We start from the raw sequence: 14,555 nt of genomic DNA, 5'->3' as shown, positions 1-14,555 counted from the left end.
CAAGTCGCTTAACTTTTCTGGGCCTCAGTTTCCTCCTCTAAAAAATGGGCATAATGATAGTGACTAGTTCATAGAACTGTTGTGAGGATGCAGAGCATAAAGTGCTTGGCCCAAGGCCTAGCACACAGTAGGTGCTGTGTAAGCACTGGTCTTGAGGCCACTGCTGCTACTGCTACCAGAGAAGGGCCTCAGAGGTGGTGGCCGGGCCTCTCTCCACCTGCCTCCTGGCTTACTCTGGCAGCTACCCCTCCCCCACCTGGCTCTGGCAGGGTCACTGGGTGGGTACAGGGCCAGGCGGCCCCATGAGGCCAGCCAGCCTCGGGCCCTCATGGCGGCAGCTCGCTCAGCGTCTCAGGGCTTGGCTCAGATAATGGGGGAGTGATAGGGCTTTGGCACTAGACACCCACATTTGGGTTCCTGCCCCATCACTTACCAGCCATGTACCTTGGGCAAGTGATTTCTTATTTGCCAGTTTTGTTCCTGTGATACATTTTAGACTAGGGAAAAAAGTAGAGCTTTCAATGTAGCAAAACACCCATGCTTCCAGTGTCCAGCCTGGGGCAGAGCACACAGTGGATACAGTTAAAGGCCCCTCTTCTATGCCCCGCCCTCCCCGCCCGTCCTCCCTCCCAGCAGTAGCCGCTGGGCTGGATTTGGTGTCCAGCCTTCCTCTGCAGGTTTTCCTACTGTTCCTGCCCTCCGATGGATTCACAAACAATAGAGTAATAGCTCTCAACCCTGGCTACATATTGCAGTCACCTGGAGAGCTTTCAAAAATACTGCTGCCCAGGCCCACCCTAGAAATTCTGGCTTGGAGTCCCTTGGTCTGGGGTGGGGCCAGCATCGGCATGTGGCTCTGATGGCCAGCCAGGGTTGCCCACTGTCGTACAGTTTTACAGACCATATAAAGGGTGCCACAGTAAACAGCCTGCTTCTGCTGCGCGCTCGTTTGGCTTTTTCTCCATGTGGCCGTGTGTCGGTCTAGAGCAGGTCATTCGTTTTCCCTTTCTGCGTTTCTTTTTGTATTGGTGACACACAGGAGTTACCCATTCACCTTTCGGTGGCCGTTTAGGTGGTTCCCACTGGGACTGTAACAAACAACACCGCAATGAACATTCTAGACATGTTTCCTTGTGTACCATGGCCAGAGTCTCTCTTAGGCATATGTCTCGCAGTGGAAATGCTGGACCTTCCAAGTTGCTCCCTTAAGCATTTGTACCATTGTGCTTCCCAGCAGTGCTTGAGGGTTCCCTTGCCTCCATGTCCTGCTTCGGGCAAGTCTGCAGCCCTTGCTGAAACAATTTACTCAGCCATGAGGTGGTAGGTTTTATGCCACCTGCCTGCCCCCCTCACCCCAGGCTGGTTGGAAACAGAGGGATGGTTCATGTGACGGGCTTAGCTGGGGCCTGACACCTGCTGAGCCCTCACACCCAGAGGAGAAGGCAGGCTGGGCTTTGACCTTCGCCCTCTAGGGTATCCAGGACAGTGGCTGAAACTTTGACCCAACTCTCCTTGGGGGTCATCTCCCAGGGCTGACATTTGGGAAGGGAAATGGTACTGATTTAAACCTCCTCAGGAGGGAGGCAAAGAGGAAGAAGGTGCAGCTTGGAAAGGGATGGGCAAAGCCTTGATACACTCGTGTGTGTCAGATCATTGGTCCCGTGGTGACCGACACAGTCCAAGCCCTGCCCTCATGGGTTACAGGACAGTGAAGGAGATAGACCTGTCCCCAGACAGTGATGGCCCACAGTGGTTGGGCTGGGATAGGGATGCACAAGCAGAATGGTTAGGGCTGGGATGGGGGGACGCACAGGGACTGTAGGAATCCGGAGGAGGCGTCTGACCCGGCCTGGGGAGCCAGCACAAGGGCTTTCTGGAGAAGGAGACATCTGATTGACGAGAGGAAGCCAGGCCCGGGAAGAGTTGGAAAGAACAGAACAGGTAGTGGGTATGGAAAGTGCAAAGGCCCTGAGGTCCAAAGGAGCTTGGGATGTTCAGGTCCCACCAAGGAAGCCAGTGTGGCAGAGCTGGCAGTGAGGTCAAGGAGGTGGGGAAGTGTGGCAGATACGGCAGCGGGTGACAGGCTGGGGTGAGGAGTGTGGACTTCATTCTGTGTGTAATGGGAGTCGTCGGAGGGCTTTAAGCAACATCTGCTTTGCCTTTTATAAAGATTGCTCAGGCTGCCATGTGGGGAACAGATCAGGGAGGGTGGGGGCCCGGAGACCTGAGGGGAGGCTGCTGGGATAGTCCAAGCAGAAGAGAGTGGGTAGCATGAGGTGGCGGTGTTGGAGGAGGGTCCCGTGTGCTGGCCAAGATTGTGAGTCCTTTACCCATGTGGACTCATTTGATCTTCACAACAACCTACGAGGTAGGTACTGTTATCAACCCCTTTTTAGAGATGAGAGAATTGAGACCCAGAGAGATATGTGACCTGCCAAGGGTCACACAGCAGGCAAGTGGCAGAGGCAGGACTTGAACTCCAGGCCTTCGGGCTCCAGAGTCGCTGCTTGTTGCAGCTGCCCTGCAGTGTTTTGGAAGTGGTCTTGGTAAGACAAGCCTACTTCCTGTTCTTCCAGGCTCCTGTTTAGATAGAAACTCTTCAGGGGCCTGTTCAGCCTGGGTGGTTTCTGGGCACTGGGTCCCTACTTCCCTCAGGACCTCCCACAGCCCCCTTCCCTTTCTTGTCTACTGCCTCACCCCTCCTTGTCCTGCTGGCTCACAGTGAGCCAGACTTCCTGGCCAGACGCCGGTCGGGGTGTCCCCAGCAGCTGTTTCTCCCATCACCCAAGCCGGGCGGCCACAGATGCTGCCAGCAGGAAGCAGTCTCCTTCCAAGTCACAGCCAGGGAAATGGGACCCTTCCCGGCCCAGCCACCCATCCGGGGCTGGGGCTTATTGTCTGCCAGCTGCCTTGGCCCACAGGAACGCTGGTGGAGGAGGGCAGGGAGGGTCAGAAGGGGAGCTTTCCCAGGTCCCAGGGGAGCCAGCTACGGCAGATGTGTCAGAAGCCACCACTCACTGCAGCCTGTCTCACGGGGCCCTCTGGTCCTGCCCAATGGCACCTTCCCTGCCAGGGCCACACATTCCACTCACACGTCTCTCAGCCCGACCCCCTACTGGAAGAGCCAGAGCGTCCCCGGGCCTCACCTTCCTCACCTGTTAAATGGGCTATCGGGAGGATTGGAGGAGACCGTGCTGTCAAGTGCTTAGCACATTACCTGGTACATAGTAAGCTCATGGTACGTGTCCCCCTCTGGGCTGCAGCCTCCTCTTCGCCTGCTCCCAGCCCCTCGTGATACTGTGCTGGCCGCCAGGTCGCTGAGTGCCAGGCGGCAGACGCTCGGCCCGGAGCCCTGAGGAGGAGGTGTTATTAACCTCATTTCTCTTTTCCTGCATTTTAATTTTAAGAAGGCCCATTTTTGCCCTGTCTGCATGTATTACCTATTTGCAGTTGAGAAACCATGCACAGCGCAGAAGGGTATATACAGCGATAAGGTCTCTTTTCCTCCCCAGTGGTCGGGCCCCTTCCCAGAGACAGCATTGTTCCCGGTTTCTTTTCTTTCTTGGGTGTTTGTTCCTGCACATGTTCTCCCCCGCTTTTGTTTTTGCTCACATGGAGCCGACTTCCCATGTTTGTATTCTGTCCTGCCCCTTGCATTTTTCACTCTTAAGTTCTGTGTCAGGATGTAGAGGGCTTCCTCGTGCTTTCTGTGGCTGTATGAGGTTCCATGGCATGGTGTCCCCCCACACGCATGTGAGCTATGGGTACACCTCTGGAGGTGCTCAGGGGTCTGAGATGTGTGCCCCGGTAGCTCTGCTGGCAGTGTCCCAGTCTCCCTGAGAGCATGCTCCTGTTTGCACCCCACTCCCAGTGCCTGGTGGCGCCAGGGTCTCCTCACGTTCTCACCATGTGGATGGGTGTTATCTGATACTTTGACCTCTGCCAGTCAGGCAGGTGCCAAGTGGTCCTTATTGTGGTTCTGATTTTTTTTTAAATTATTCTTGTTATTTATTTTATTTTAATTTTGGCCATACCACACGGCATGTGGGATCTCAGCCCCCTGCCGTGGAAGCACAGAGTCTTAATCACTGGACCACCGGGGGGGGGTCCCCTGATTTTAATATGAGTAAAGGGGAACATCTTTGTGTTTGTTGAAAGCCATCTGGACTTCCTTTCCTGTCTATTTGTGATATTTTTGCTTTCCCTAAAAAGAGGAAACTGAGGCATAGGCTGGAAACCCCACAGCGAGTGAGTGGCAGATTTGGGACTCAAATCCAGGCCTGCCTGGCGCCAGCCTGGAGCTCGTAACCTGTCGGATGCAGTGGAGATCGAGGGCATAGACTCTGGAGCCAACTTTGCCACTCTTAGATGTGTGATCCCAGACAAGTCAGTTCACCTCTCTGTGCCTCCACGTCCTCATCTATAAAATGGGGATGATAATGATACCTCCTTTATAGGGTTGTTTTGAGGATATAAATGCATACTCATCAGACAAAATGCATAGTAAGTGTTCAAAGACGGATAGCTGCCAGTATTAGTACTCATAGTATTACTCTATATTATTAGTATTAGCAGACACTGTTTTGTGTGCTTTGAGTGACCGAACTTATCACATCCTCCTAGCAACCCCAAGATGTAGACGTTCTTGTATTTTTGGTGGTTGTTGTTTTTTGTTAGCGGCATGTGGGATCTGAGTTCCCGGGCCCCCTGCAGTGGAAGCCCGGAGTCTTACCCACTGGACCACCAGGGAAGTCCTAGATGTAGATGTTCTTATTATCCCGCTTTTAAGGGGAGATGGAGAACCTGGGAGACCAGCCTGGTGTCAGAGCCAGCTAACTGAGCGGAGGGATTAGAAGGCTCCTCCCTTCCCAGCCGGCTGCAGTGGAGCTCTGGAGGGCACACCTTGGCAGGTGGGGACGCCGGGCAGGGGCCCCACATAGAGAGCCTCCCTCCTGGGCCCTCTGCTCCCACCCCGGCGCCCCAGCCCGGCCCTGGAAACTCTGATAAAGCGGCATTGTGTGGCAGTTTCGGGCTTGCTTCCCTTGGCGGCTTTCAGCCACTCCCACACATGGGGAAGCCGCCTGGGCTTCCGTCCCCTCCCCCGCCCCTCCTGCCAGCCCTCCACTCGAGTGCTGGGAATGGGGAGGAAGTAGGGCATTGCGGGAGGGCTGGACTCCTACCTTCCCCCAGGTGAGGACAACCCCCCAAGTCCTGTGCGCACGCACTCGCTCTCTTTCTCTCGCTTTCTTTCTCCCTAGGGACCCCGCCTCTGCTGCCTACAGCCACTTCCCCAGCTCCCTTCTCCCTCCCTCCAAATCTGGCCCCAGATTATTTGTGTATTTAGGTACCTTGATAATTCCATCTCTTTAAACTCCCTCCAAATCTGTCCCCAGATTATTTGTGTATTTATGTACCTTGATAATTCTACCTCTTTAAACCTTCCACAGTAGTGAAGGGTAACATGCCTATAGAAAAGTGCATCAGTGCCCATGTCAGTTTAACAGGTAATTATAAGGTGAGCAGCATTTCACCACACCTAGGCGAAGACTGCAAACACAGCACCCCAGGAGCCTCCCATGCCCTCTTGACCACAACCCCAGTAGAGGCCACCTCCCTGACCTTGGGGGTCACCAGGCCCCCGCTTTTCCAGAGGTTTTACCAGGTGTGCATCCTGAGTTATAGCCTGCCACCTCGCCTGCCTGGGGACTTCACATAAATGGACTCCTGCAGCACATCCTCGTCTGGGTCTGCCCTCCCTCATCCTTGGTCTGTGAGGCACAGCCACGTGGTTGTGGGTGTGAGTGGTTCGTTCGCCCTCGTTGCTGGGCAGCCTTCTAACCATAACTTACTTCTCCGCCCCTGCTGTGCGGGGGTGACTGTACTCTTTGAACGCATCTGCTGGCACCTGTGTGCATGCACTTCAGGGATCACGTCCGGGCTGCGGTGCTCAGCTCAGAGGGTCGAGTCTCACCCCCTTAGCAGAGCCCGCCACGCAGCTGTCCAGAGTGGCCGTAACCGCGCCCACCCAGCAGCGGCTGCTCGTCCTCCCCTGCACTGGGTCTCTCAGACATTGTAACCGGCCTTGGAACGTTTTATATTCTCTTCTCCTACAGAAGTAACATGTGTGCTTCCTATTGCTGAGATGAGTCCTCTTGTCCTTTTCTCCTCCCCGGGTTCCTATCCATGCCAGCTCTTACCCATCCCACCTATGGGAGTCAAGTGCTTACTCCTCGGTAAGCCGTGTGCTGGGGCGCCGGGCTCCAGGACCCGGAGGTGAACACAGCAGGCTCCCTCGCTGGGCTCAGTCTGGCAGGCGACCCAGACCTTGACCAAAGAGTGACACGGAGACAGGTAAAATAGACCGGACTCCCAAGCCCCATCTTCTCCCAGCAACCCTGCCTCGCTCACGGGCACCCATCCGTCCTCTCGCTGGGGCCGGGAATCTGGCGTCACCCTGGCTCCTCTGTCCTCGTCCTCCACGTCCACGATGTCAGGAAAGCAGCTGTTCTGCCTTCAGATTAGAACCTGGCGCCTCCCACTCCTTGCTGTCACCGCCTGGTTCCAGCCACCCTCCACGCCTGCCTGGACCATGGTGGCAGCCTCCTCACTCCCCAGCCGCCCCCACAGTCTGTCCCCGTGCCCAGCCAGGGTTTCCCTGCCCTGCTGGGCGCCCTCCCGTGGCTTCATCTCTTTTGGGAAATGCCTCCAAGGCCCCACAAGACCCTGGCCCAGGTTCCCTGCTCGCCTTCACTCCTCTCCTGCCGCCCTATTCCGGGAACATTCCAGGCTGGTCCTGCCTCAGGCCCTCTGTTCATGCTGCTCCCTTGTGTTTGCAGCACCTCGCATCCCTGCATCCAGGCAGATCTCCCGGACTCCCGTCTCTCTCCCCACCTTCCCCTGCTTGGTTCTCCTGCTCCACTCACCGTCACTACTGATCCTTTATGACTGTGGGCCTGTGGGTTAGTGTCGTTTCAGTCCGCCCCCCCGCCCCGTCCCGAATAACTTAGCTTCATGGCGGTGGGGGGGGGATTCTTGCGTCCATCTCAGGGCTTGACTTGTAGTAGTCGCTCAGTAAACACTGGTGGGCCGAATGAATGAACAAGCCATAATAAGCGGAGAGTGTCATTGCCAGAGTGTATGATGTGGGGGGGTGTCCTTCCCCCACCCACCCGCCCTGCCCCCAACGTGAGAATTACAGGGCAGGCTCTCCTAAGGAGGAATTGCTGCTTGAAGGATGAACTCAGGGAGGAGGAGGGTTACAAGCGGTTGAGGCTGAGGGAGCTGCCTGTGCAGAGGTCCCAGGCCGGAGAGCGCAAGTCGCCTTCCAGGAGTCGAAGGAAGATTGGCATTCTCCCACTGCTCTGGATTCGAATCTTGGCAGCCACTCGGGCCTCTTCATGTCTCAGTTTCTTCCTCTAGAACTGAGGCTCCTCTGCGTGTCCTGGGGCATGTGTAAAGTTCTGCTCCTAACATACTTATCCTAGTGCCTGGCATACAAATATGAATGTGATTGGTTTATTACCCTTTTTGCCAAAAAATACTCTGGAGTGCCTGGCCCTTTGTGGCCTCCGGGGACACTGGTAGATAAACAGACCCAGTTGCTACCCAGATGGAGCCTATCTCTTGGACTCTTAGCCTTCTGGCCACACCCCCGACCTCCCAACTCAGAGGCAGGAGAAGGCCTGAAAAGACCTTGGGCCTGGGGAGTCCTTATTCCTGAGGCTGATGAATAGGGAGAGCTAATCGCGGGTTTGCACATGCCAGGCCCAGTGCCCACGCACAGCTCCCACACTGTTTCTACTCAGCCCTTCCTGGAAGGATTCGACCCATTTCAGAGATGAGGGAGGTGAGGGTGGCACCAGTGGTGAGTGCTGGGTCCGTCCTGCCGGCTGGTGCTAACCTGATGTGGTGGTATCTCCTCGGGGTGTTGGAGCAGCTTTTCACATGCTTCTCAAATATCTGGAGCGCCCCTCCTATGAAGGGCCCATTCGAGTCACTTGCCTCTTTTTCCTCTGGCTGTCTGTACTTTTTTTTTTAACCACTAGACCACCAGGGAATTCCCTGTCTACATTTTTATTTTGAATTTCTGTGAGTTAAATTCTAGATTCTGGTCAAGAACATGTGTTTCCTAGATGGTACTCCTGCCTTCTCTCAGTCCATGGCCTGTCTTTTCACTTTTTTTTTTTTAATATTTATTTACTTATTCATTTGGCTGCATCAGGTCTTACTTGCAGCACACGGGCTCTTCATTGCAGCACTCAGGCTTCTCTCTAGTTGTGGCGCATGGGCTCTCGTTGCAGCCACGGGCTCGTAGTTGTGACCTGCGGGCTTAGTTGTCCCGCGGCGTGTGGAATCTTAGTTCCCTGACCAGGGATCGAACCTGCGTCCCCTGCATTGGAAAGCAGATTCTTAACCACTGGACCACCAGGGAAGTCCATTCACTTTTTTTATTGTGTCTTTTGATGAACAGAAGCCTTTAATTGTAATGCAGTCAGTTATCACCCATTTCCTTTATAGTTTTATAGTTCTACTTTTCACATTTGGTCTTCCTTTATGCTAGAATTGGAGTGTGTGTGTGTGTGTGTGTGTGTGTGTGTGTGTGTGTGTGTGTGTGTGTGTGTGGTGAGATAGGCACCCAGTTTCACATTTTCCATCTGGATTCCCAGTCATCCATGTACCATTTATTACAAACCAGCGTTTCTCCCCTGCCACCTGTGTCATAAATTATCTCTCTGTATAAGTGGGCCTGTTTCTGGGTACTTTCTTCCTTTCTCATGCTTGGTTTGCCTATTCCTGTGTCAGTACCCCACTGTCCTAATTTCTGTAGTTGATAGTAAGTCTCAATGGTGTGGAGAGCAAGCCCTTCCACATGTCCTTCTTCCTGAGTGTCTTGGCCATTTGACTTTTCAAAATTCCATTTAGATATGAGACAAGCATCTTGCCACACACACAGACGTGACATTGAGTCTCCCAGTCCATGAACGTGGTCTGTCTCTCCATTTATTTATGTCTTCTCTGATGTCTTTCAGCAAAGTATCACACTTTTCCAGCCTGGGCCTTGCCCACCGCTTGCTGGATTTATTCCAAGGCACTTTGTGATGTGGCAGGGGGAGCCTGTGGCCTCCTCTCCCACGAGGCGCCTTGTTCACTGGGCTTGGCTTTGCTGGGTGAGGCTCTCACAGCAGAGGCAGGAGCCCACCTCCGCCATTCCCTACTTCCTCCCTGGCACCGCCCCTGGGCCCTGGCAGAGGGCAGGCAGGGTGCCAGAGAGGAGGTTGTAATTTTCCTGAATGATTTCAAGGGCTAATTAAAGGTTTTCCTTGACTAATCAGCTTACGGTTTAATTATCGGGAAACAGGCTCAGGGATGCAGGAAGCAGCACTGCTGGGGTCTCCTTATAGCGTGGCGGGAAGGAGCCAGGGCCCAGCCCTTACCCCGTGGCCATGGCAGGATCTGGGGATACCCCGGCACCCCCAGGAGGCCAGCTGCGGTTCTCCATCCCTGGGAGAGAACGGGGTGGAGGGCAGCAGATGCCGGTGAGGTCAGAGTGGGTCCCTGCCCTGCTTAAAATCCTTCTATGGTTCCCACTGCTGGGGTGGTGGGGGACCCAGTCCCGCCTCTGGTCAGCAAGGCCCTGCCCCACTCCCTTGCTGGCTGCACTTCAGCCTCACTGGCCTTTTTTTAGTGCTCTCACCTCATTTATTCTTTGGGTCCTGGCCTAAAGGTCACCACCTCTGGGAAGCCTTCTCAGGCCACTCCTGCCTCCAGAGCAGGTGATAAACTCTGCCAGCCACAGGCTGGCTGTCAGCGTCACTCCCTCCACCACTGATAAGTGCTTCGCGCCTGGGCTGTGCCCTGTGGTCCAGCATTGGGGTTGCGGAGGACGCAAGAGGAGAAGGGGTTCAGGATGGGCGCTCTGAGGAGAGGGCTGGGCGCGGGCTTCAGGCCCGGAGGACTGAGTGATTGCTGAGGCCTTCCCGGGGGAGGTGGTTGGCAATCTGGCCAGTGACCTGACCAGGGAAGGGCTCTTGGGAGTTTGTGAAGGGGGCGGGGACCTGGAGATGGCCGTGCTAGGCCTGGCTTCATTCCTTGCATTCTTCAGCAGGCCCCAGACTCCCGGTGGCTAAGGTGGGGGAGGGTGGGCAGGCAGAGAGGGGGGCCTCCTGGGCGCTCACGCTGCCCCGCCCTTTCCCTTTCAGCCCCTCAGGCCTACACCCCCATCAGTCTGTCTCACTTTACACCACCCCTCGAGGATGCAGGCCTGGGACTGTGTGTCCAGGCCCCCCACCCCTAATCCCATGCTCACCCCTGGCCACACATTAGGGTTACCTGGTGCAGGCATCCATGCGGGGGTCCAAGGTCAGACCATTTGAATCCGAATCTCTGGCTGTGAGGCCTGAGCATTGGGTTTTGTGAGGTTTTTTCAAAGCTCGCTGGGTGACTAGTACAATTCTGAACCGAGATGAGAGCCACTGGCTTACAGAACGATAGGAAACATATATTAGCTTCTGCGATTTCCTGGGTTTGGGCACTTTCCTGGGTTTCTGACGTGGCGTGATTAAGTCATGTCACCTCCATAAGCACACTAAAGGAAGATATGATTATTATTCCCATGTTACTGACAAGGGAGCTGAGGCCCAAAGAAGGCGTCCGTGCCTGGTGGTGCAGCCTCTGTCGCTGTCCTGTCTTCCCAGCCCTGGGCCCTCCAGGCCCCTGTCTGAGCAGCTATCTCTCTGTCCCCGCCCCGCTCCTGTCTTTCTCTACCTGTGTCTCTGCCTCCTGTCTCTCTCCCTCTTTCCCTCAATTTCTGCTTCCCTCCTCCCCTGAAGAGGCTTCCTTAGCTTCCCTGTTTAGAGCCAGGATCCTGCTGAAGCCACAGAGGGGAGATGGGTTCCACAGGCCCAGCACAAGGACGGGAAGGATGCTGATGTCACCACACTCCAGCCTCCCTTGCTGCTCCTGGCACCTGGCGTGGGAGAGGGTGGGAGGCAGGACACCCATCCCACTGATGGACAGGGGCGGGGGGTACTGGGGCTGGCTTTGCAACCTTGCGGGGAGGACCATCCGGGGCGGTGGAGCCTAACAAATCCAGTGGGCCCCACATCTGGTGTTGTCATCTGTTGCTGGTTACCATTTCAGGCTCCCGTGGGGTGGCTTATGGTTTAATTTCAGCAAAGGTTTGTGCTAAGATGTGAATATTGCATTGCAGGAGCCGTTATTGTTTGATGGGAAGGAGGGGGACCAAGAGTCCAGTGCCCCTGTGTGTCCCCACTCACCAAGGGCTCCCTGGCCTCCTCTCCCCGACCCCATCCCAGCAAGGGCTGGGCATGCAGCTCCCCCGTTGGCCTCACCCACCTCCAGCAGAGCTTCCTCTGTGACCTGAGGCCAGGCCCTGAGCCCTGGGTATCTCTGCACTGGTTCCCATTTGGAGCCAGAAGAGAAGGATTCTTGTTGCCTCCCAGGGTAGCTGGGAGAATTAAGTGAGTCAGCGTGTGTGTAGCACTCAGCACAGGGCTGTCATCATTATGTCATTCTGGTTACTGTTGCCATGATTACTGTTACAGTTATTAGAGACAGGATATGTGTTTGGATTTAGTAATTAAGGTTCACGGGGTGAGCGATCCATAGTTCTTCACTGTTATGACTAGGTCACATTTCCTTTTGCAGAACATTTAAAACCTTTGTATAATGGAAGTGTCCACACATGCTCTGAAGAATGGTCTGATGCCCTCCCCACGTCCCCGTCCCCAGCTTCAGCAGTTATCAGTCACCACCAGACTTTTTCATCTGTACTCCATCCCCACCTCCCTGATTCTTTTGAAGCAATTCTCAAACATCATAGACTTCAGCCATAAATATCTCAGATTTTTTTTGCCTATGAGAGATAAGGAATCTTTGAAACACACACACACACACACAATACCATTGTCACAGGAGAAAAAGAACCAATACTTCCTTAATATCCTCACATTTCCCCAGTTGTCTTATCATCCTTTTTCAATGGGTTTGTTTGACTTGGCATCCAGACAAGGTCTGCTTTGCATTTGGTTGATAGGCCCCTTAAGTCTTCTGTAGTCTATAGGGTTTCCCCTGTCGGCTCTTTCCTGTGCTTGCTTATTGGGTCATTGATCCATCAAAAACCCTGGTCCTCTCTCCTCTGGAAGTTTCCACACTCTGGATCTCAGATCCAGATGCATCCTTGTGGTGTCATTTCACATGTTCTTCTGTCCCCTGTACTTCTTGTATATTGGGCCTTAGGCCTAGAGGTGCTATTGAATTCAGGTTCCCTTATTTAATAGGTGGTGCTCTGTAGGAACATCAGGCCAATATTTGTGTCTGAGTGCCTATTTTAAAATAAATTAAGTTTTTTTTTTTTTTTTTTTTTTTTAAGTGAGTGGATTGAAAAAAAAGTTCTTAAGTCACTCCTGGTAAGGCTGGTACCCAGCTACAGCAGAGCGCAGCAGGAGGAACCCAAAGGCCTGACTTTCAGAACGACCGGGGCCTGGGAGCAAAGGGCTGTGTGTGAGCCCCTGGCTTCCAGTGAACCATCGTCATAAGTGCACAGCTTTGGGCTCCTGCTTTGCTGGCACCAGAGGCCCCCAGCTGAGAGCCATCCCTGACCCCCAGCCCCACCCCCATCCTTCAGCCTGGCCTGGTGGTTAAGCTTTAGGGACTCCTGCCCCAGCTCTGCCCTTGGCCAGCAGGGCCACCCTGGGAAGCTTTCCCATCCCCCACCTGCTTCCACCTCCGTAACATGATGCTGGTAGGGGGACCACACCTCCCTTGGAGGGCTGTGGTCAAGAGGCCTGGGCACCAGGAGCTGCTGTTCTTCTGCATTTAGTGTAGACTCTCTTTGACCTCAGCCGGGCCACCCTCCCCTTCCACCTTCCCTCCGTTCCTGCCACGCCAGCCTCCTTGGCCAGCCTCCTCGGGCATTCTGGAATGTGCCAGGCAGGCTTCAGTCCTCGGGCCTTTGCAGTTGTGGTTCCTTCTACCCTGAAAGCTCTTCCCTAGACCCTCACGTGGCTCCCTCACTTCCCCTGCTGTTGCTCAAATGTCGCCCCCTCGGAGACACTCCTCCCCCCACTGTCCCCTCTCCCGCTTGTTACGGACTTTTTTGTTTACTTGTGTGTTGTCTTAACTCCACCACTCACTAGGATGTCATCTCTGGGAAGGAGGGACTATCTTACTCACTGCTGTATCCCCAGTGCTTAAAACAATGCCTGGCACATACTGAGTGCATAAAGAAGAATTGTTGAGTACGGGACCTGAACGTGGTTGAGTGGACTCTGGCCTGGGTCAGACCTGCCATGGAATCCTGGCTCTAATACATGCTGTGTGACCTTGGGCCAGCACCTCCCCTCTCTGAGCCTCACTTTCCTCCTCTGCAACATGGAGGCATTCACAGCACCCTGCTCACTGCCTTGTCTTGCACTAGTGTGGTGCGCGCACGTAAGGTTCTGCAGCTGGCCTCGCTGGTGTCCTCTGTCTCCAGTGCAGGGCACAGGTGAGCCAGCTAGGGCTGTCCCCACCATGGGGACTCTACCAAATCTTAACTAACTCCTTCCACTCTGGGTGACCGGCTGTGGCACCCCAGGGTAGGGACGCCGTGGATAGATACTTCCCCGTGGCCAGAAAGGCTCCACGGGGAGTGTGATCCATGCAGGACACCAGAGCGCTGGGCATGTGGAGAGACCTGGGTGTTGGGGCTGAGGCTGAGTCTGGCTGTTTCCAGGCCTTTGTCTCCTTTGCAGGAAACAGGCCAAGAGCTGCAAGGGGCCAAGGAGGGCTACTGCTCTGATCGCGGCAGCAGTTACAGCCTTGGGAGAGTGTGAGAGAGAGAGAGAGAGAGAGAGAGATGGACAGAGAGTGAAAGAGACTGTCTGTGGACACCTGCAGGTATGGAGGAAGCTTCCAGCTGTCAGAATTGCTACCCCTGGCGTTTCCTGCACCAGAGTGTAAAATATGACACATGTACAGAAAACTGCGTAAGACCTCCCTGTTCAGTCTAGTGAATAATTATAAAGCACACGCCCTTCTAACGACCACCCAGATCAAGAAGACAAGCGTTGCCAGCACCCTAGAAGCCCCCTCCATCGTGTGCTCTTTCCAGGTTTATCAAATAAATTCAGCCCTCTTTTCTTCCTTTTAATTGTTGCCTGTTCGTTTGTGAATCATGAAAGATTACAGTTGCCCTCAAGAGATCAGAGAATCACCTGATGGACTCCCTTGGGCCTGTTGCCCAACTAAGAGAGAAAAAAATGCTTGCCATGGTTAAAGTCCCCTGGGTCCCCTCCCACAGGTACTCACTGTGCTTCCTTGTTGCTTCCATAAATAGTATCCCATATTGTTCTGCATGTTTTAAAACTGTATATAAATGGTTCCAGACCGCCAGCACTCAGCTGCAGCTTGCTCTCAATAGGGTGGATAAGCGAAGTCGCATGCCGGTGGGAATGCTCCCCAGCATGGGTCAGATGGAAGCCTCTCCCCGTAGCCAGATGAAAGCAGCCCTGCCCCGGTGGAGCCGCAGCAGGGCGCGCTGGGGCTCCTCTCGG

Source organism: Physeter macrocephalus, chromosome 17, assembly GCF_002837175.3.
Source record: "Physeter macrocephalus isolate SW-GA chromosome 17, ASM283717v5, whole genome shotgun sequence".
In the NCBI taxonomy this organism is placed as follows: domain Eukaryota; kingdom Metazoa; phylum Chordata; class Mammalia; order Artiodactyla; family Physeteridae; genus Physeter; species Physeter macrocephalus.
Note: the sequence above shows the minus strand (reverse complement) of the source record.